The sequence below is a fragment of the Aphelocoma coerulescens genome, chromosome 3 (assembly GCF_041296385.1).
Source record: "Aphelocoma coerulescens isolate FSJ_1873_10779 chromosome 3, UR_Acoe_1.0, whole genome shotgun sequence".
NCBI classification, from domain to species: domain Eukaryota; kingdom Metazoa; phylum Chordata; class Aves; order Passeriformes; family Corvidae; genus Aphelocoma; species Aphelocoma coerulescens.
In genome coordinates this window covers 100,215,354-100,238,051 of record NC_091016.1, presented here as the reverse complement: position 1 = coordinate 100,238,051, position 22,698 = coordinate 100,215,354, and the positions used below count along the sequence as shown (strand labels likewise).

The 22,698-nt window shown below is 40.8% G+C and overlaps 1 protein-coding gene across 2 annotated transcripts in view; it reads right to left on the bottom strand.

The window, feature by feature from the left end:
- COL21A1 (collagen type XXI alpha 1 chain) overlaps nucleotides 1-22,090 on the bottom strand; it is a 95,856-nt gene extending 73,766 nt beyond the window's left edge. For both annotated transcript variants that reach the window (XM_069011409.1, XM_069011410.1), the window contains exon 1: nucleotides 22,047-22,090. The gene's annotated coding sequence lies outside the window, so the exon portion shown is untranslated. The remainder of the gene's footprint in view (nucleotides 1-22,046) is intronic.
- Between the last annotated feature and the right edge of the window lie 608 nt (nucleotides 22,091-22,698).

Sequence of the window (22,698 nt, the reverse complement as noted above, 5' to 3'; positions counted from 1 at the left end):
TCCCATTATCTCACTCAGTTGCCATTATCAAAAGACATTACCAAAAGATCCAAAGTATGGCAAGTGTTTATGCATCAAGTACTGGTGAGAAGGTGCTACTTCAGCCTCAACCCACACACTTGGCTACTTCAGGGAGTGTGGGACAATTCCCACTCCTCTACCCCAGGGCTGACACTGACACCAGGAGTCAGACTGTCAGCAAGCCCCAGCCCTTCCCCAGCAAAGTCAAGCCCTGAAGACTGTGCATTGTAACATCCAAGACTGCATAAATTACATGCATCTTCAACTTTTGATTTTTTTTCCTCTGTTTATGTCTCCTTTGTTATCATGGTTTATGAACTATAAACCCCTGTCAAGCAATTTTAGTCTCATTTGCTGTTAAAAATATTATTTGACAAATTTAGTTTAATTAAGAAATATTTATTCATTACATTTATAGAAAAAATAGTGTCATAGTGATAAAAGAGACATTTTTTGATCACTGTATTAGATACCCATTAATTTCAAGACTCTAAAAGAAAGTATACTGAATCTCTTTTGTATTCTCTCATCTCATCTTCCAATGTAAAATGCAATTTTCAGGGTGAATTCATTTCACAGAATTCACAGAAGTCAACTTCCAGGAAATGTTACTCCCACCTAATATATAATCCTCCAAAGTTAGTAAAGCAAAACCATAATAATTCTGTTATTAAATCTCTTCTTCAGATTACAGATAATTGCAAGGTAGACCCATATTTTGTTATTCACATTATCTTGTGTCAGAATAGGTAAGAAATCAGACACACTTGGGGTCTATGGGATTGGACATAAGATGCATTGTTCCAATGCTGCTACACAAATACTGGGATACCACCTTCATTTAAACAGATCAAGTGGCAGTTTCCTGTTCCAGCTATTTCAAAAAGGATCTGTTTAAAACTATGAAGTTGTGTATTAGGCTTGTAATACATGAAAAAATATTACCATGGTAGAGGTAGACAATTTACATAGATTATTTCAGACTGGATGGTTTGTATGATTGATCAGTCTAAAATCTCTTCCATCGTTTTCCATGGCAAGTGCTTAGCGTAGGGTAAAACATGTCTCTCATGAGGCCAAATAGAGCAATATCAAAAAAGAACACATGAAATTAAATCTGTGAAGCAATTTGAATAGCAGGTGACTCAAGGACAATTGCATGCTTTTAGAATATCAGAAAAATGTCAGCCTATAACTAAAAAAAACCAAGATAGACTACAGTACAGAGAGCTGATATACATATAAAAAAGCACAGTGCTGAGCCTGAGAAAATATAAAATCCTTTTGATTCCTCCCATCAACAACACAAAAGAAATAAACAAATTATAAGGTACAGTTTCGAAAAAGAAGACTGAACAAAGTAACAAGCAACTCATTGACTTCACTGCTATCAGTCTTCACTAAAAAGAGTACAGGGCCAGCTACCATTAATGCTGTAACATTTTTATGGAATTAAAACAGGACACTAAATTTAAAAAAATCATTTTAACAACACACTGCCTGCAATATAGAACTCGAATGTCCTCTGTGTCACTGGCACAGATACTTCAGGTGAGGCGAGGACACTGGGATCCTACTCGCCGGCACTGCTCTCCTTTCACCAACCCTGCAGAAACCACTAGTGCCTTCCTTAAACTGCACCGTGCCCTTTCATCTCTGCTCATCCTTCAGCAAGCACTTACCCACTGGTACCTTCAGGGATGAGCCTCCCAGATGGGCAGGAGTGAGGGAAGCTACAGGAAAGAGGCAGATGCTCAGAAGGGGAAGGGGAAAGCAGGTGCCTGCAAGGGAGCTCTGTGCCTCCGAGGAAGGAGCTGCTCCACAGAAACACTAATACTTCATCGTGGGAGAGGTACACGTGAAAGCAGCATTTGCTGGCTGTCCTGGGGTACAGAGAGGCATCAGGAATGCTACAGCAGCCTTCAGAGTATGTCGTTAATATTGAAAGACATCCCATCACAGCAAGATTTCTTTTGGTGAAACATGGTCCAACTTAAACTTCTTAAAAGGAATCAGTAAAATAGTTGTCAAAACAAGCTTATCTGATTCACAGAACCAAATTGTATTCCCTTGACAGAACATATTTTCCATTTGTGAGAATCCTCTATTTCATTTTCAACAAAGCCTGTACTTGAGAACTTCATTTTAAGTATAAACCAAAATAAATGTTTAGTTGTCCAAAATGGACTTATTAAATAGAAACCAAAATTAAAAGGACAAACTCAGAGCTTAAGCAACAGACAACAAAGATTCCAATGTTCAGTTTACTAGAGAGGAAATAATATTATAGCACTGCACTTTTAACAGTCAAATGACATGCCAAACCAACAACACTAGAGAGCCAGCTGCTGTATCTTGTCAACACAGTAATTATTGAACAGGCAACAAAAGTGCTTGAAACTACTTACAGAAAATACTTTCTCAAGTGCCTTATTTCCACCATGGAGAGACCACCACTAATATCAGCCCAGGACCTCTCCACCACCACCCAACCCAGGAATGAATATTTTAAATAAAACTTTTGGCCTCTGTCCTTTCCAAATTATCCCTAGTGATTAGTTTGTGATTTTACCAAACGTAATCAGGAAAATACATAGAACTGCTTTCCCACCTCTCAGTTATACCAAACCACTTTTAATATATGGAAGTTGATGTAGGAGAAATTCACACACGGTTACAAAATAAATGCACAGATCCATCCAAATAAATACATCCAGCTCAAGTAAAGGGTGGCAGACTGAGAGAGTATTAGTGGAGAAATACACACATGTTACTGTATTTTCAAGGCATCCTCATAGTTGTTCGCTTTTTCCACTTTAAATGGGACAGAGCACTGCAATCATTGGCTTTGTAACTCTGGTGATGTATAGGGTGGCAGGAGCAAACCTTTGGCTATCTCCCAGCTCCACAAAATTAAAGCCACAAGATTTAATGAGATATTAACTGAGACAGGATATTGGGTTGGGTGGACCTTTAGTGTGACTCATTATGGCCATTCTTTCACTGTACGCTTTTTATCTTGGTATTTTACATGCCAGTTTGATAGCAAAAGGGATGTTAGAGTGAATGGAAACAGTCCTCTGAGGAGAAATGGCCTATCTCAGACAGAGGGAAAACAAACAGCTTATGTAAAGGCCTCTGCTCTGAGCTCCCAAAATGAGGGGCTGTAGAGCACACACATTTCTGAGTGATTTGCATCAAGACTCACACAAATTTCTCTGCATCTGAGACTACACGGAAGGTAAGGCCCTAGCAGTGCTACTAAACATCAGACCCTTGAACCAATGCAGTAGTAGCTGAGACTCTGTTCTCCACCAGAGCAGAGTTCACAAAGTATTATTTCTGTCTTCCCCAAAGGCAGGAGGGAAAGGTGGTAAAATAAAACCTGGCTGCATCTGCCCATACCCTATGAGGGCATGGTCAGAGGCAGGTGATAAACTACCCCATGCACATTCACTTTTTGTTGCGCATAGGAGGAAAACTCAATGAAGTTTGGAAACTGGTGACAAAGCAACTCATCCACATGGTGTCATTTTAGGCAACCTTAACCAACTGGACAGTTCCTGCAACTTACTTCTTGCTTTCTTCTGAGCAATGCACTTTGCTGTGCAGCAACATTTGCACCAACAGGGCCACTGAACTCTGCTGACTGGGAAGGGAATTGAACTCAGGTTTCCTATACAGTGGAAATGTGGTACAGCCATTACTGAAACCAACAGCCTCTACTCGATTTTCGAATGAATTCAAGACTGTCAGTGTGTCACAGATGGCAAAGGCATGCAATTCCCAGAACAGCTTTCCTATACAGAAGTGCACAAAGGTTCAAATGACATCTCCCGTATGCATGCACAGCAGAATAATTTCACATCTAGTTTAAATTTTCAGTAGAAAACTTATGTGTCTAAGCAGGTTAGGCAGTATTTCCACTTTGCATTTATGATGCCTAAAAGCAGCACCTTCTGTATCTCAAAAGGCAATTTACTGATGCAGTCTTTCCATTGCTATTTTTCCAGTGCCCAGACAAGTATATAATTTTATTCTTCCCATGAATACTCTGAGGAAACTTAGAGCAATTTGGAATCTTACAGAATTAAAAATATTTGCTCTTCAGTGCAATTTTGTCACTATTCAAATTCATAGAGAGAGATTTCTCAAAAACCCTGGCTTCTCTGCTGCATGAAGATTTCTTGCTGAAGAACTACACTGAAAGGAAGAGTTTCTTCCTTTACTTCTTCCCACTGCTAGTTACTGCCTAAGAAGAAAGTCAGGAAGGGTTTTAACCTTTTCCAGCATTCTGAGAAAATAACCAAACTCAAGGTTATATATATTAGCTAGCTTTCCAAGTATAAGTTAACACTTCTCTCATATTGCATCACTGCATAAACATTTCTCAATTCAACTAGAGATCATTAAGTTTGGCCTACAAAGGGACAACTATGAAGACATTACAACAATAATGACTGGAAGGACACACAACAGATTCTTTGCATTTTCAAAACTCATGCAATACTACAGGCACTGTGCAGCAAGAAAAAGGAACCCTGAAAATCCTGATTAATATGCATTGAGTAATGGGGAAAAGTAATGCAATCTTGAATCACAACCTTTTAATACTTGCTCCTTCCATTTTCAAAACTAATGCTATTTGCAAATAAAATGTTAGGGCATTTTACATTTAACTATTTATTCCTATCTCTACCTAATACTATCAGTCCTAGGCATTAAAAAAGTCTGTGAGGCTATTCTAAGTCAGTTTCTTTCATCAAGTAATTCATCTGAATCTCTATTTATTTCCACTTGGATTTCAGTCCCATTCTGCATTCATGTTTTCCACATATTGTTCCTATTCATTTATTTTTCTTGGTGGGCACAACTGATGAGGTTGTTATACTTGCAAACATTTAAAAGAATAACAGCATTTCCTGAGAAGGGTGAGACTGTAAAGATATAATTAATGTAGGCTTGGTTTATACATACATATATGTAAATAAATGCAAGATGCGCATTTAAATAGATAAAATCTGCTACAGTGATCAGTATCCCTCATCCCATTTCTTTCTATTTCTTATGTTGGAACAAACTATTTTGGCATAATCAGCAGTATAATTACATTCATGCCAGGAGTTTTCTACAATATTAAATATATGATTATGGATGGGGTTTTATTAAGAGGAGTCAAGAAAGAAAATTATGTATTTAAGTTACACATATTATGAGTTTTCTTGGGATTTTTTAATAGTGAGTATTAGTGCAACAAGGATGAAAAGTAGTTGCGGTTCCATTCTGGCTAAGCAACAGCTGTACTAAGTCTATATGTAAATACATGGCAATGCAAAGTACACATAGTGCACAGTTTCAGGTATTTTACTTCCTAACCCTAGCAGAAAGCAATGCCTGGACTACCTTAAAAAGAAAAGCCTAATGCGGGCATTGCTTGGGCCATCTGACCCATTTCCACCACCTTTGCCATCTTTCTTTTTACAACAGAAATCGAGGTTAAGAGGCATAGTTTTGTTTGCTTTCCCTTTATAAATCTAAAAGCTTACCTGGTAGACAGATTAAAAAATGGAGATCTCCAAATGGAGCCAGAGAAACACATGAAAAATTGAGAAGGAATGCAGACAAAGACCTCTTGCTCAAGCCCACAGCTGCAGCAACAGGAGCTGTGCAGAGCTGATGGCAAAGCAACTGAATTAGCTGAAGATGAATGTGAAGAACATGAATGAATATTGGAGACCTCAGAGAAACATTACATCACATCTCATCTGCATTTTCAGAAATCAGTCTCACCTACCTCTGCATATACATCTGTTGTCCCTCAAGTACACATTAGCATGGTCTGCTTTGCTGTTCAAATGTTATTTTGTATTTCTCCCTCAAAACTCACTGAAGGCAGTAACTACTAGCTCAAGATTATGTTTGATATTTCATTAATTTGTGCCACAGATACAATATAAATCTCTCATTAAAAATAGATGACTTAACAGTCAAGAGAGCATTGCCAAAATTACCAATAAAGCAAACCACTTCAATCTTCACTCCAGAAGACATTTTAGGGATAGATAAGAAAAAAATTCAATGGACCAGTAGTTTAAATGCAATCATTCTCCAACACGATTACAATTCCTACTATTAGAGGTGTTCAATATAAACAAAATAAACTCACAAGAATTAGTACTACACACTAAGATGACACTTCATATTTATAGCTTTGATATATATATATATGACGTATAAAGTATTATGCAGATTATATAAAGGTGAAGAGAGGATTAAAGAATTTATCATCTTTTCAGCAGATTTTGGAAAGAAGGCTTTATATCAACTGTATAAAGCTTTTATACCAACTTCCATGCTATAAATGGAAGACTAAACAAAGCAGTTGATACGTATTATAACCCAAGTAAGAAGATTTATATTTTTGAAAGCAAATAATCCTCTTAAATAGGATGGGCTGACTGTTTATTTTTCACATGATTCAGTAAAGCACACAAACCTGCGGAGTCCTTCAGCCTATAGCAGAGACAGTTTGTATTCATGTTCCAACATCTGAAGTCACAGAAGACTTGTATTTTTAAATCCAATTTATTCTGGCACTTTGTACTTTGTTGGACTTATTCCCACTCCAAGAGGATTCTGTGCCAGGAGCCAGCAATTAGGTATTACGGGTTAAAGAAAAAGGAGACTTACCACAGCATTTGAGCTACTGGACTGATACATGCCTGACTGGGAAACAATATAGGATGGGCAACTTATGAAAGTAACCACACTTGGAAGCTCAGAGTTCTGGCTGCAACAAATGAATTTGAAGTTTCCCTGGAAACCATTATTTAATCCTTTCTGTGAAAAGCCGTCCTGTTATTTCTCTCTTATCAAGCATCTTGAGATCCCACAGAACTTTCCCTCCTTGGATGGACCCAAGAAAAACAAAACAGCTAATCAATAGGATAAAATCTGACACTCAAATGGTACAGTTGAAATTAACCTTGCATACAGTAACAGGATTCTGCATAAGAAATGTTTCAACCTACTCCTACAGCAAATCCAAAAGTTTAAATTTTGACTGTGCATATGTATAAGTATCTATGTTAGCAAACAGGAAAAGAAAACAATTTAATAGAATTACTAGCTGGTGCAATAGTTTGGGAGACCATTTTGTCTGCACTAAGGAATTTAAAATTCAATTGGGCCAGTGACAAGAGAAACGATCATTGGGGCACATAATGAAATAACTAGAAATTATATAATTAAGTAATTATCTATAATTACATGTAAATATATATCATTTAGCAATGAAACCACTATAGAAATCAGTTTAAGTCTAAGAGAAAGGTACAACAATCTCTAACAATGAACGTTGACAAAAAGAGTCATAAAGGCAATGTAAAAATGGAACCAATCCAAGTAAGAACTCCTAATGCAATTAAAAGACTACTTTTGGTTCATGCCTAGCTGACAAGAGCTACACAGAATTGCTCATCAATTACTGCTGTGGTCTCAAAGTCCTCAGAAAAGCAAGACGGCTGAGAACTTAAACACTGTCCGTGCTACCAGATTCAACTAGGTCCTCATATGTCAGACACAAGTTTCTGCTTACAGTTCCTCACCCACTTCTTTCTTTTCCCATTACATTTATTTTCTTTTCATCTTTTTATTTTAGTTCTCCACTTTTAAAAAGGGGAGGGTAGAGTTGGCTTAGCTGTTACTTGCAATGTGATGACTGCAACATTTGCCATGAAAACATGAGAGATGCAGTAAGAAGTACATAAGAGGGGATTTAAAATAAGTTTACTGTGCAAAGGAAAGAATAAGTCTATGGGCTTTGTTTGCCTCCTGCAAGTAAGGACCAGCATCAGAAATAGAAATTATATTTTTCTGTCTTCTTATCTTTTTCTTCTATTCCTTTCTCCTTTTTATCCTCCAAACAGGTTTGGATTCCAGCACACACCAAGCCCATTTGTGTTATTCACTGTCTTTTTCCACAAATTACACTTAATGCTATTATTTGTTTTAGTATAAGTAACGTCAAAGGCTGGAGAGGATAAGGATAATGATGTGGACCCCTGCTTTAGCCAAAGGCATCAAAACTTCATTTGAAAGCCTAGGCCTTTGCAATTCTTTAACTGTCCTCTCTCTTTTTCCATCACTTCTGGAAAAAATTCAATTACACACAAATCAGACTAATCTTTTTAAAAAAAAAAAAATCCATAGCCACACAAAAAGCTGATTAAGCTGTCTGTTCAAGCTTCAAAACCTAATGTTATTGTTTTATACTACAGAATGAATGAATGTTTATTCAATTTTATGTAGTACTTTAGACTATATATAAAGGTATCATGAAGTAGACTGCCATCTAAAACATTTGATTTTATGTTAGCATTTTAACAATATACAAACTCACTGAGATCAAAGCAAGAAGAACCATGTAAGGTGAATAGCTAAAAAGGATTTTTAGGTTTTCCAGTTCTATGTTTTTTAATGATACGTTTTTTTTTACTTAGTCTTGTTTTCACTCAAAATATTCACAATTCACTCAAAGGAGGCTGTGATGGCTGAAGGAATGGAAACAGAAATTCTAGAGGAATTTAGGACCTGAACTAGTAAAACTTTGAAAGAATTACAGCTGTATTCAGTGTAGCTAAATAAAACCCGTAAGATTTTAAACAGTTTTTTGAGGGAAGAAAAAAGAACTTCAACACATGCATGCTCAAAGGGAAAAACAAACATTTGTTGTTTCAAGTATATCCAAAATTTGGTACTTTGAGAAACATTCGCATCTCCAGATCAGTATGATCCCAAGCAAAAATTAAAACCATGCAGAACTTCCACACCCAGATGCTTTACACCTGCAAAAAGGCTAAAGATATTCCAGCAAGTAATCCAGCTCACTTTCTTTGTACTGTGATGACTCTTAAAGCTCATTATATGTAGACAATTATTTTTATTACTTTTCAAAAGTATAAAATTCTGTCCTAGGCCTACCATATGGTTTCATTCACACCACCAAGCAACTGAAGACAAAGTAGCTGCAGAGTTGAACGCAATCCACATCAAGAAGGCTTTGCAAAGATGCAGGATGGGCAGCAGTCCTGCACTATACAACCCCTGTCTCTGGGTATTCCCTCTGTAGAAGATTCCTGTGTATTTCTCTGCTTTCATCTTTGTTTCACAAAGGTAAATAGCATTTAGAAAAAATATGAAATAAGCCTGAAAATACCATACAAAGCTCTCCCTGGATGTTGTAAATCACCTTCTCATGTAGAAAACCCAACATGACTTCACACATCCAAACATTCTGTTCTATTTTGACCCAGTCTTGGAGCAACAGTGCATATTGAGGTGATTATCTATGGAATAGTAACACCAAGAAAAACATTTCTGAAGTAATCTACATAGAATAAACTGATGAAAATTATTATTCTGGATGATCTAGGAAGCCGCTGCTGTTTGTAGATATCCTTCAGTGTCTGCTAATAAACCTGTTTCTGATTATTTAAAGAATGGCCTTTAAGAATAATTTAGCTCCTTGTGGGGATGTCAGCATTGCTACAGGTCACTGGGGGAGAACCTAGAGGAAGGTCAGATGTCTGCAGGACTCTGGAGGACTCTTGGGGTATGGGGAATGAGGGTGCAGAAGCTGGTGCAGTCCTGGTCATTACTGTCTTGGGGCTGTGGGAGTCTAAGTGGGAGTCAGGAATAAAACCAGTGAGTATCACTTCACCTCTCGCCCACCCCCACCTCTCTGCCTAAATGCAGAGAAAGATGCAGGGAGATCTCACTGCAGTCTGCAACTACCTAGGGGAAAGGTCCAGAAGAGAGGGAAGCAGGCTCTTCCCACATCCACACAGTGGAAGGACAAGGGGAAATGGGCACGCTTGGGAACACAGGAAATGCCAACTCATTCATTTTCCCTCAGGAAGACAGCCAGACACTAGAAGAAGTGGCAAAATCTTCATCTTTGTTGTTATTGACACCTGGACTGATCAAGACCCTAACCTGCCTACACTAACTGGGTCTGCTTTGAGCTGTGGCTAGAATGGATGATCGCAAGAAGTGCCTTCCAACCTCCTCTGTGTCTCTGAATGTCTGAAGTTCCTTTCCAGCAGATCTCACTCTTCAGAGTACAGTGTCTAAGGCACTCTCCCTAGAGGGGCACAGCCCCATGCCTTAGGCACATCACCCTTCTCCAAGATGCTTGCTTTTCCGAGCTGTTCTGTTGCAGACAGGGCCTATGAAGGAAAAAGGAGAGGGTGATAAGAGCACACAGGAGAAAGAGGGGGGGGGGGACGGACAGCCCTGCCATCCCAGAGAGCAGAATGGGGCTTTGGGGGGGCCATTGCCATATCCTGATCTACCTTCTTGGCAACAAGAGCCACAGACAGCTGAGTAACCAGGAGACAAAAGTTTAGGTATTCAAAGTACACCCCATCACATGCACAAAATACCCAGACATATTCCTGCAAGTGAAATGTCCACCAAAGGTCTTTCACTTTGAAGTCAGGCATGACAAAATAGTATCTTTTTTATTATGACACTTCAAAGGTGCTCAAAAAGGAATTAATCTTGTGCTCAGAGGCAACATGAGCCCCTGTAGAAGACATCCACCAGATCTTCAGCTTTCAAAATGCCTTTTTACTGCCTGTGATTCTTTAACAAGTAGTGGTGGCTTTCCCCCTTTCATGAATAACTCCAGCAATTCCCTTTCACTGTTTAGGGATCAATGTTTCTCTTAACATGTTAAAAATATTCCCTACATGTCTTTGTGTGTCTGAATTTTCAGATGCAATACTTTGCAGATGGATACATCCCTCTATATCATAACTGCCCAGCTTATCACATTCCCGTTTTATGATGCTGGAGAGTGACTGTTCCACTCCTAAGCTAGCAGAACCATCTCAGTTGTCACTAAGGAAAAGTCCCTGAACTTAATACTGCTTTAACCTTTTACCTCCTATATCTTCGATTTTTTTCTTCTCTCGAACTCCAGTCTGTCTGGGCTATTGGCCACCATATTGATTAATCTTCAGAGTTCACTAATAAGGTTTTAATAATACAATAGGAGTGCAATCCTAAATCTCCAGGATATTGTGAGGAGAACTACCTTCAAAACTGAGAGTTGTTTGATTTTTCAACAGTAACAACAGACAGGGCCATGCAAGTTTGTTCTGCACTTGGAAGTTCTTAGAAATCTCAGTGTTCAAAACTGCAGAAAATTATTCCTCTGCCATTGCAGGCAATCCTCTACAAGCTGGCACTGCAAGGATGGAGTGGGAGTGGAAGGCTGCATCCTGTTCTATCTTGCCAGTTTACTCATGGGAAGAAGGCAAATTCTTTCCTCCCACTCTATGTCTATGAAGAAATCTTCAACATACGGGTTAGAGAGTCGTCTGGCCCCCAGGCATGAGACTTGCTACTACACTCAGCAGTGATACCAAACACTCACAAGCACTCATCACCCACACACCTCAGGTTCCCACCAGGGAAACGGAATAAATCAGGCACTTTTCTCCCTCTTTTGAGCAACAGTTAAATATTATTTACCAGCAGACCCACCACAGACTATTCTGAGAGATAACATATTCTACTATATGGTTACATATTATAACCCATCCGTAAACAGTCAAAGACTTTCCCTTGAGGACATGGTGTAACACTGAACATGGTGATGGTGCTGGGTTGACAGTTGGACTTGATGTTCTTAAAGGTCTTTTCCAGCCTTAAGAATCTTATGATTCCATTCTGTCTCCTTCATACCATTCCACTTACAACTTTTCTGTTCAAGAGAACAGTGCAAGCAGTTCTGCTCTTTGCTTCTTTTTTACATGAAGGGGCCTAGAATTCCTTAATAATTCAAGAGTGTCACATTTCTGAATCAGCCGACTTGACTTAAATGAGCCACAGGTGAATTAAATGGCCAGTAGAGGTTAGAGCAGTATAGGGAACTTTTTTCTTTCAAAAGCACATATTAATTTTTCCAAAGTAGTTCCCATATCTCAAAATATACAAGACATGAGTAACTTATTGTCCTGGGTTGAGGTGTATTCTATTACCATCCTCATGAGCCGTTGAAATCAGGTGGGGCAGTGTTTCCTTACCTCCTCCCCCCAGACTATCTTGCTGTTAATGGCCCATCATTGTCCTGCTGCATGACTCAGAGATAACTCCCTCCGGACTATCTTCTGTTAACGAGCCTAATCAACACTTGGCCTCATGACTCATTACCCTATTGTGAGATGCTCCACCCAGAGGGAGGAACCAAGCATCCCATCGTGGATATAATCTGGGACTCTGAGCACCACAGACCCTGGCTCCACTGGATTTCCAGAGGACAGGACGTACGCAGCCACCGCTGGACTTTCTGAGGAAGAGCAGACCCCTTCTACTACAGGATCACCACTTCAGAGGACTGCAGCCACCATTCTACCAGACTGCTACCACCACCCTGCCTAACAGGGACTCAGGTTGTATCTTGACTCTGTCAGTGTTTTCTTTTACTTTCTTTTCCTTTTCTTTAATTTCCATTAAATTGTTATTCTGACTTGGGGTCTCCCCCTGGTTTGTTTTCAAACTAGCACACTTATTTTCCATAAAGTCCATTAAGAAATGTCATCAATGTAGGTTGCAAAAGGATGAATAAAGCAACATGGCACATTTATTAGGACCTATGGCAAGTTGCTTACCCAGTATATTGATGGTAACAGGCCTAAACAAAGTACAGGTTGTGCTTTCTTGCCTAACCAGGTGTACAACTTAGCTTTCAGAGGAATACCACAAATTTAAAAAAAACCCCAGATTTTATATTATTTTAAGTTTTAATACAAAGTTTAAAAAAAAAAAAAAAGTGAAAGGAATACATTATTATTTGTACCAGAAATTTGACATTTCTAAAGATGCCTAATGCATTTTCAGACATATTCCAGAGCTGTTCAACTTGAGATGAGCTTTTCTTTTTTAACATCAAACTCATGCTCTTAGAAAAGTGGTAGATTTCAGCTTTATTTGTTTGTTTGTTTAAAAAGATGAATTCATACACAAGAGGGAAACCAAATACATTTTGTGTTCCCAAGAACACATCTTGGAGCATCATTTGGAGCATCATTTGGAGCATCACAACAAGAGCATCATTTACAGCATTTCAGAGCAAACACCTGCAGTGTTTCTAGGGTTTATTGTGGCACTGGAAGCTAAGGATTATACAGTTGGACAAAAGCACTATGCATGCATGGTACCAAAATGTTCTCAACATCTTGACCTATTCGTTTCCAGGAGAGAAAGGGTACTTCCTGTTTATTCAAAGAAAATAGGTTCATTATTTACAGTGATTATATATTTACTTCAGTTGTCAATCATCAGTGTCTGAGTTCTATTGTGCTATTAATGTAGCAGAGCTTTCAGAATGAAATCACCATGTAACAGAATTCTCATAGCTCTTTGATTTCTCAGCAAGATTTAATTGCCTGAAGTTGCCCAACTTTTTCAAAGGCATCCTATAAGTAATTCTGCAGGAGCAGGAGACATGTACACCCAAATCTATTTAAAAATCAGATAAAGTGACCACGAAACAAATTCAAAACTGCATGTGGTCAAGTGTTGAAGAACAGAAAAAATCAAGTCTTCTTCAAAGGAAATGCTCTGTATTGGACAGCTCCAGGATGGTTTTGTTGAATGCCTTTTTCTTACTACTGTCAGGTACCATCAAACTATGAACTACTGATAACAACAGTGAGTACTCAGTAGGTATACTTATGCATACATAGAGAAGAAATTCTCCTTTGCTAGAAACACCTCTTCTAAGGGCAAATACCTTATTTAAATCCAGATCAGAAAAGAAAATAAGAGATAAAATAAATGGAATGTCTTTACTCTTCAGGAAATAAAAATTAATCTTTATTCTTTGTATTGCTTAGCTTCCTCGAAGACAACTATGTGCTTCTGAAAATTAGGTGCAGCTGTCCTCTCTTTTGAGCTCCTTAATGAAATCCTCTGCGTTCCGGCTTCCCTCCCCTTTTTGGCAAAACTTGTCAATGTTCATTTCAGCCCAGTCATGAGCACGCCATGGCCATGTGGGCCCCTTTGCACAGCAAATGGACTTAATCACAGGGGCATACAATTACATTCCTTTCTCCTCATTGAAAATTCACCAGGGAATAACAAACATAAACCTCCATTGTCTAGGACCTTTAAAAAGAATTTGCTGTTATTCCTATTCAGTAAATCTTCCTCCCCTTCCCTACCCCTTATTCTTTTCCATGGTAATAAAACGGCAAAAAACTCCTTTATCATTTTATCTTCTATTGTACTGCAAGGGTATATTTTTCACAGTTTAATATATCACCAGCATTTAGATACATTCTATCATCAGTGATTTCTCATGGCTTGTGTCATTCTACATAGGACCTGAAGAATTCTCAATTTTACTTTTCAGGGATAGGAGAAAATGCCTCCAAGTCTCCTAATTGTCATTATTTCCCCATTTTTCTTTTACTCTTAACTTCCAGACAGAACTATTCAAAAAACCATTTAATTTATTTGGTTGGTTTTCTTAGGCTTGCCATTTGATGCTCACTTTCTCTGCAAGTGACAGTTTCTGAAAGAAAAAGAGAACTTCTTTTCAGTAGGCGAGAATTTCAATCTCTTTTCAGTAGGAAAGATAATTAGGGGGTTGTCTTTGAAAATTCCCCTCCACATATGAACTCTTGGTATTATTATGTTTTCACATACAGTTTCACTTAAAATAAATTGCTATGAAGGGCTGCACTTTAACTCCAGTGTTCTTCGCTGTACTTTTCCACATTGTTCTGTCCCATGAGTTGACAGTGAATCTCATGGTGTATCTCAAACATTCTCTCACCCACCCAGTTCTGCTCCCTCCTAATGGAAACTTTTTAAGCAAAATGTGGTAACTAGTCAGATACCATTCCACTCAGGAAAAGAAGGCACACAGCTTCTTTCTGAAACACTGACATTCAGTTCAGCTTATATTCTGCCAGGAGGGATCTATCTACTTTACCCCTCACAGTCCTATGCTATCAAGCCCAAGATTTTAAGAGCTAGAGAATCCCATGCCCACTTTCCATGGGTAATCAAACCTCTGATAAAATGGAAGTCCAGCATCATGTAACTTTTCCCTGGGTTTTTATCTTGGGCATAAAGTCTAATCTCAGAGCCACTTCCCAGAGCATACTTTTTTTGAACATTTCCCACAGCTGAGAAAGGAGTGAATTCACAATACTAACAGTTCTGCATGGTCCATTTCCGCTTCTTCTATCAAGTCATGTTCTGCGTAATTCACCCACCCTGTAAGTCATTGCACAGATGTGTCTGCCTCCTCTTCTCCACACGGGACACTGCAGCTATGCTTACACTGTTTATCTTCTCCTCTGCCTTTTTAATCAACTGGGAATATTATTCTATCTTTTCTATGTGCCATGAGGAAAGGGGAAACAGTAGAAAACCACGGTCAGATCCCAAGTGTAAGTAAGGAGGAACATACTGATCTGGTCAAGGAAGAGATTTGAACAGCCTTGCTTAGATCTCTGTCTCATGGAGTCTCTCTGGGCCATAGCTCCAAGAGAGTCACCCAGGGTACCCCAGGTGGTTAAAAGACTAAGAAAAAATGTTAATACATTTGAGAGCACTGAGGGCAGTAATTTTCTAATTGCACCTATAATTTGAACCTTTACAGTGTCCAGTATCAGGAAAAGAATTAAGTACAACCTCATACATCTTCCCTCAAATGTATGCATTACATTCATAGTCTAGAAAGCTAATCATGCTTGCTGGCAACTCCTCTGCTACTCTGGCAAAAGTTCACACAATTCTGCACACTTATGAAGCTAAGGTTATACCACAGATTTTAAAATGAACTCAATAATCTGATATTTTTATAAATTGTACTCTTAATACAACTACGCAAATCTATCTTGACCTCTCCATACATGATCCTGCAAGCTCTTGTGAAATTAGGGAGCTCTTAACGGGGTGGGAATTGGAATTACCCACTGAGACCAAAAGAAGCACAAGGTACTTTTGACAAGACTTCCCAAGTGTCTATTAAAGGCTAAGCCTAGATGTATTCCTGCTGTTATACCAGCTGCAGAACTCTTCATTTATGTGTCTTCAAGCCACCTTAATTGTGATCATTTTTATATGCTGAAACAGTTTTGACTGAAAAGAAAACTTTTGGAAACCATTAACTTTACTTAATGAACAAAGTACAGATTGTTATAACATATTTTGGAAAATACAAGCTGGCATGCTTTAAAAATTGTTGGCTTAATTTCAAACTAGAGTTCAGGGTTTGTTTTTTTCTTCCACTTTCTGTTGATGCAGGAAAAAAATGAATTCAGGCAAGTTAGGACATGTTTTATCATCACCATGGCTCTGAAGATTTACACAAAAGAGAAAAGAACTTTCAGTTTGGATAATGTAAATCAATATTGTATATTGGGTAAGTTGGACTAAATGCAAAAAACCACAGAGCTTTGGGTAGAGTAAGCAGTCTTCAAAATATGCAAAAATGTTCTGGGCTAATCAAATGGCAGTGCTAACGTACACACCAACCACAAAAGATGGGGCACTCTTCATTCTGACAACTCAATTTCTCCCTTTCAAAGGCAGCTTGAGTAAAGACACTTTTCTAGCATAGTCAACAGATAAAAATATTTTTTAAATATCCTACAAGTTTTATCACACAGCACATATACAGCTGTGTATATGCCACATTTAAAGCCCTCCCAGATAAACTTAACTTCCCAATTAAAACATACAAAACACCAATGATCACTTCTTCATTCAACATCTTTTACACCCACAGACAAACCTGCACACTTGTAAGCAAGCAGTCCACTTCTACAGCAGGTTTTACCTACGCTGGAGAAGATGAGAATGGCAGAGCTACATCAGGAACCGCTGATTAGGACCTATTTACACAGTACTCTGCCACCATCTCCAAGGACACACATGGGTGTATGTGAGGCAGACTTGCTGTACCTCCCTGCCAGACATCTCTCATGCCATGCAGGACTCCAGAAGGAGTAAATCTCTCTCTAAACGGTTACTGAAGTGCTTTCTTCACCTCTTCACAGGCCCCTCACCTCTCTTTACACCTCCTTTTATCACCTTCCCAGCAGCCAGAAAAAGTGACACTGAGATCCCAGCCCTTTTCCCAAAACTTGGGAGGGACTGGCAGGGGGCAAAGAAGAAGAAAAGAAAAAATGCTAGCTTGAGTAAAAATGGATGACTGCAGAGGCAACAAAAGGCACCCCACAATGTGGGACACCGAAAAAGACAATGAGAAGAACTGGTCTGGATGGAAAGTGTGAGCGAATAAAAGAGACCCTGCTGCCACAAATCTCTGCCAAACCTTCCCTGTCCTAAAAATGCCCCGAGCCCTGCTCATGCCTCTGTCCCCTTGTCAGCTGCCAGAAGACCCCCACCACTAGTCCAACAGGCAAAGGGCCTTGTGGCCACTTCTCAACCCTTCCTGCCCTAGAGGACCTGCAATTCATCCCAGTCCCTCCTTGTCTTCCCCTCTGTGATCTCCATAACCCACTCATTTTGCCACATCTGTATTTATTTCTGTCACTACTAAGAAGCCTCCAGCCTCTCTTTGTTATTAGCTCAAACTAGAGCTTCAGAGCAAGCTACGAGAACTAACCACAGGAGAGAGAAAAATCTTGCAACACAAAAATCTGAATTATGAAGTGGCCTTAAACTAGAAATATACGAGGTGGAAATGTAGATGTCCTGTGTGCTAATACAGTACACCTCACAGGCTTGTTTTGAACAGACAGAAAATTTAAGGAAAAATGTGAATCTTACTGGCATAATGATAGTTTTATTTTGCACCACATCAAGTTCAAACAAACTTCCCTGCAATTTTTGCATGTTCTTAGTTCTAGAGACTGGGTCTCATTCCAGAGCCTTTGTGTTTTACTTAGAGCAGCTATTAACTTCTCACTATTTAAATCCTCATTTACTACAGCATGAAACACACTGATGAAAAGATCAATTACTCAATCCAACACTAAAATTATATAAATCACACAAAATTCCAAAAGGTTGATACATATTTACTTTGTACTCTCCTTTGCACTCACATTATTGTTCAGTATGATCAACATTGCTCATCTCCCTGGTCTCTATCTGCTGTTATTCATGAATAGTGTGCCTGACATCTACCCTCGAAGGCTAAATCAATCAGCATAGCTTTAAAACAATGCTTGTGCACATTGATGGTAACTTGGAACAGTTTCTTTTCTAAGTCTCACAGTAACCCTGTACCACAGAAACCAGCAAGAGGAAAAAAGTCTCTCAAGACATTTTTTCTATGTCCCCACAGGCCTAAGTTTTCTTCTACCATATATTGCGTTTTTCCACAGCCAGACCAGTTCTAAATGAAGGAACACAGAAGCCTTGAAAGGCTCAGCCTATTTTCATGGGCAAAAGCAGGGAAGAAATGTCAAGCCTCAACTATTATGGGGTTTTACTCCAGACAAGTAGCATTGGCTACTTACAAGCAGACCTGGCTGGTGGAGCCACTTTCAATCCAAAGATCCGAGCTTGGCCGCCACTGGCGCTCAGGGAGGTGCACTGGATTCTCCATGCAGGGTGTGCACAGAAGACAGCAAACCCTACACCCAACACACTGCAGGACAGGCAGGCCAAGGAGGTGCTGCAGAACAACGGGGTGCTCAAGCACACACGTCTAAAAATACTGCTTATAGAGGCCACGTTGGTTTGTGTAACTGGGAGAGCTAAACTCTCAGGCAGTCTCTTTGTGACTGTCACCCTGGGACAGATGGCAAAGTTGGCCTTCCAGTCTGTGTAGGCTCACCCTCCCTAAAGCCCATGATTTCAGATATTTCAGATACCCACTACTGTGCTAAGGGGTAGATTTCACACATTTTCAACACAAAATTTGGATCAGTGAAGCTCTGAAATGTATCAAGGGCTCATGGCACCAACAGGCCTTCACACAGTCCCTTCCCACAACTTGAGGTCCCCTGTCGGCCCTCCGGGGCCATCAGCCCCTATCCCAGAGATGCCACAGCCCAGCCTAGCCTGGCCATAGGCCTCATCAGTCCAGGTCCCAGCGCAGACCCACATCCCAGCCTGGCCTCATTCCCAGGGTGGTACCAGATGTGCAGGGCTGAGGCTGCCCTGGTGCCCCCCAGACCCTGTGCTGGGGCAGTGGGACAGGTCAGGCTTGTCCCTGATGCCCCTCCATGGGGAGCCCCCACTGCTGTGCCCTGACAAAATTCATCCTTTAACATGATTCAGAGAAACTCTGACAGGGTCCAGAGCAACAAACCAGAAAAAACAAACGAAAGACATTTTATAAGGCACATCTTGGTTACTTCAAGCACTCTAGCCTGCCACGCCACCACGGGTGTGATGGAAAGCAGCTGAGAAGCAAGGAGCAGAAGGTGCCTCAGGAACAGCACGTCTTCAGCAGGGTTACTGTGCTCAGCTCTGGTCATGTCAGCTCAAAGAAGAGAAAAAAGGCAGAAACAAAGACATCTTAATAAAACAGATTACTAAGAGCATTGAAAGGGTCTCGTTTTCATAAAGAGACCCTGGAAAGATTGAATCAGTTTTATTCAATGCCTCTCCAAATAGTAAGGGCAGAACACAGAGACACAAAATAATAATAAATAATCTAGAAAGACAGATAGACCTTGTCTGTTCCCACTCTTATAAAAATGGGATGTTAAAAAAACTTAAGTTATCCTTTTTTGGATTGGGAAGCTAATTTCTGGAAGCAAATAATGTGGTAGAATTTTTAATATAATTAACATTTAAATTCATAATCAATGCAAAGAATAACATAATAAAAGAATAAATACTGAGCAAAGCAGCAAAAAACTCTAGGTAATGGAGGTAAGGGAAGAAAGGCTCATTTCAGTCAGCTATTTCTGTAATAGTTTGGCTAATAACTGCACCGGGCAAAACTTTCTTAAATGCAGTAGGACAAACTACAGATTTCAAAGTACGTTTAAGAACTGAATTATATTCTGAGTACCTTCCAAGATGATAATCAAAGCCAATACAGACATTAATTAAACCAAAGTAGTTCTGCCTCATGGACTTCCTGAGCCACTCTGGTAATTACTGAGGACCTGAAGGAAACAATGTGATACGCTTTGCAGAACTGTACTTCAAAACTAAGCTGAAATTTCCTACCATTTACCAATAAGCCAGTTTACTGGCTGTGGTGGTGCCAAACTGAGATGTGATGTTCATCAGCAGATCATCCACCACTGCTCTTAGACTTCAACGGCAAATGCTGTTTGAGCAGAAGGGAGAAGAATCACAAAATCCAGTATAGAAGTTGGGCATGGGAGTGAAATATTATGAATGGATCACTGAGCTGTGTTCACCTCACAAAGCTGGTTCTTTGATATGCATGATCATCATTAAGAGTGTATGAGTTCACAGGTTGGCCTCCTAGTTCTGCCACCCTTGGAATCTTTAAGGATCTGGAGAGGTCATTTAGTATCTCTGACAACAGGAAGGCAGGATCACATGTGTCTTAAGTATTGATGGTAAGCGATTGTTTCGACAATCAATGCTCAATTACCTGTACAGTTAGACAGGACTTTCCCTACCAATTTAACCTAATCTCTCCTGCAGCAGCTCAGCAAGCTGGCTCTTGTCATGCCTCCATGGGATGTAGAGAAGAGTTTGCTTCCCAACACTCTGCAGCAACCAACTACACAGTTAAAGATTGTTATCACATCTATCATCAGTTTTTGCTTCCCTAGACCGCAACATTCCAGCTCTTTCATTGTTTTCCCATAGATTATGTTTTCTATATCTCTGACCACCTTTGCTACTCATCTCCTGCCAAACTGGTAAGATGCTGTTGGAACTTTGGTTTCCAGAATCCCAGATAGTACTGATACCAGATACAAACCCCAAAGTCACAACTACCAAGAGATGCTATCACACATCTGCAACACTCCTGTTATGCATCCCCCAAATGAAATTTGTCTTGATTTTGCACATCTTTAACATGTTGTATCCTGTCAAAGTCTTCGTGCTGAAAACTAAATTTTCTAAGGAAACTACTTAGCACAATTCTTCAAATAAAGATTTTGTGCTCATCCTTTACTTCAGTATTATGTATTCGAATAAATATTTGAGTGATATATAATAACCACCACAATCAGTAAGGTTTGGGGAAAACTTCCAAGTAAGTTTACTAACTCTTAGAGATCCACAAGGCTTTCTCAGGTGCCTGAAAGCTGGAAGACTTTCAGAATCAACCAGTGGACTGGTTTCCCAGCCTTTTAGATCCTCAAATTGAAGACCAGATCCTTTCAGCACAGTAAATACCATGTGTATCTAACCATTACACAATTACATAGCAATAATCAGAAGTGGTCCATAGAACATTTTTTTCTTTCCAGGTACAGTAGTAAGTATAACTGCAGTTATTATGAACCTTCTACTTTACTTATTCTTGTAAAGCTTGTATTTTCATGCCACAAACTATTGAAGAAGTTAACCAGTAACCCGGTGCTGGTTGCAGTGCAAGAATAAAGCAGGTTTCTGTACGGCACAGAAGGACATAGCAGGACATAAATTATTTCATCTCGTGCCAATAAACTAAGCGAGGATGTCATGCTAGTCCAATCTGCTGCACGCACCGCAGTCACGTTGCAAAATAAGAAAAACACCCAACCCCGCATCAGTGACACAGTCCCCCGTCAGCTCCCCGTTAAGAAGGAGGCACAAGTTTCCCTATCTCAGCCCCGCGGCTCCCCAGCGCTCACGGTCCCCACGTCCGGCTCCCGCGGCGGCTGCCCAGCTGCGGAGCGGTGGCCGAGGCCGCCCCGAGGGCTGCACCTGCCTGTGCCTGGCCCGTGCCTGTGCCTGGCCCGTGCCTGTGCCTGGCCCGTGCCTGTCCCCGTCCCCGGCTGCCCCTGCAGCGAGGGGAGCCCCGCAGGGATGCGGCCCCGCAGGGATGCACCCCCGGGCAGCCCGCCCGCCCCCCGCGCCCCCGGGACCCCGCTGACCTGCAGGCGGCCGCTCGCCGTCCCTCCGCGGCCGCGGTGCCCCCCCCTGCCGCCGGCTGCGCTCGCTGCTGTGCCGCGCTCTGCCCCACGCCCGCCCGGCCGCGGCAGCCCCGGCCCCGCGGAGCCGCCCCGCCGGCAGCGCCGCCCCCGCCGGCCCCGCGCCCTGGCACGGCCCTGCCTGGCCTGGGGCCCGCGCGGGACACGGCCGGGGCCGCCGCCCTCTGCTCCGTGCCGCGCTTCCCGTGCGCCCCTGCCCCACGAGTGCCGCCCCCGCCGTCCCGCACGGTCCCGGCTCGGATAGGCTTTGCCCGGTCTGAAAGAGCATCCCGACGCCGGGCTGCATCGGGGATCAGCTAGCTGTTGGATACCAGAGGGGCACGCCAGTGGTTTGCAGTAGCTTGGCGATATACTCCTGCCCATCATTCAGCTTTGCTTTTCCAGGTGAAGGGACAGAATGACTTTTGAGTCCTGGCCTCAGTGATTGCTATAGCCAGGAGGCAGACTAGTGGGAACACTTAAGGAATTGGATGACCAGACAATGAGCGCCTGACTTTTATATGTAAGGAGGTGTTACTAAAACCAGGAGCTGGTGTCCCTCACCATCTTCACAAAAACTTCAAGAGTCCCCACACGTGAAAGAGGTGTGCAAGCC